Raw genomic sequence first — 1335 nt, forward strand, 5'->3', positions numbered from 1 at the left:
ACATGGCCAGAGGTGAGGCAAACACACAAGTAATAGAAAGCAAAGGGCAGGGTTCACTGAATCACAGCAGTCAGAAGAAAGTGCTTTAGGGAACCAAGAGTGAGATTGTTTCCAGCCTGAAGAGGCATGGGTGGCAAATCAGGAAAGGGGATTGAGATTAAAATAGAAGACTTCAGTCTGGATTGTTGATGACACTCAGTATGGACTATATTTGTCTCTCCTTTTCCTTTCTCCCCATCTTTGGGCTTAATTTACCAGTAGTGCCAAGGACTAGTCAATGCGCTTTTTTCTATACTTGCTTCCATTTTTGCTTTAATGTCTTCTACAGAACTAGGTCCTTTCGGCGTTTTATGAGTTTTTTCCTGTTTTTTTTTTTTTGAAGGATTCTTGTCCTTTTGATCTTGGTGTTGATGACGGTTTTGAGTCTCTTCCATTCTGATTTGACTTTTGTGCATTTTTTGGCTGGAGTATCGCGTATAGATTTCTTCACTGGCGCTTTTTCTTCAGCTTCCTTATCATCAAAATCATCATCATCATCATCTTCATCAGCAGCAAGTTTTACTTTTTTCTGTGGAAACTGCAGGGGCAGACCACTTTCCAGATATACTTAAGAGTTTCACATCCTCCTCCTCTTCATCTTCTGACTCTGCATCTTCCTCCACAGCTACTAAGTGCTGTCCACTAATATGCACTGGCCCTGAGCCACGCTTCAACCCTCAGACCACTGGTGGTGTTATTTCAAAGCCCCCAAGGGAAACTGATGGCTGCACAGACATTTTTAAAGTTGCCAGTGTTACTTTAATTGGACCGCCTTCGTAATTCATTGCCTCTGCTTCAACAATGGGCAATTCATCCTTTGCACCAGCCCCTAAACTGACGGTTCTTAAAGATAACTGGTGCTCACTGTCATCATTATCCACCTTAAAGTGATCATCTTTGTCGGCCTTTAGTTCACAACCGAAAAGACAGTTCTGGGGCCTCAGGGGGCTCATGCCTATGTCCATCGAATCTTCCATCGGGTGGTGGCGCGCACTTAGGCAGGAGAGAAGGTGGACAGAGATAAACGACCACTGCTCAAGAGAACAGCCATGCAGGATGGAATCACACCAGGGTTTTTTTTTTATTTTTTATTTTTTTGAGATGGTGTTTTGCTCTTGTTGCTCAGGCTGGAGTACAATGGCATGATCTCGGCTCACTGCAACCTCCACCTCCCGGATTCAAACAATTCTGCCTCAGCCTCCTGAATAGCTGTGATTACAGGCACGCGCCACCACACCCAGCTAATTTTGTATTTTTAGTAAAGACAGGGTTTCGCCATGTTGGTCAGGCTGGTCT

General features: G+C 44.2%; 1 pseudogene; it reads right to left on the reverse strand.

The window, feature by feature from the left end:
* Window positions 1-251: 251 nt before the first annotated feature.
* On the reverse strand, window positions 252-1016 carry LOC112617180 (annotated as a pseudogene).
* Between the last annotated feature and the right edge of the window lie 319 nt (window positions 1017-1335).

This window comes from Theropithecus gelada, unplaced genomic scaffold (assembly GCF_003255815.1).
Source record: "Theropithecus gelada isolate Dixy unplaced genomic scaffold, Tgel_1.0 HiC_scaffold_15884, whole genome shotgun sequence".
NCBI lineage: Eukaryota > Metazoa > Chordata > Mammalia > Primates > Cercopithecidae > Theropithecus > Theropithecus gelada.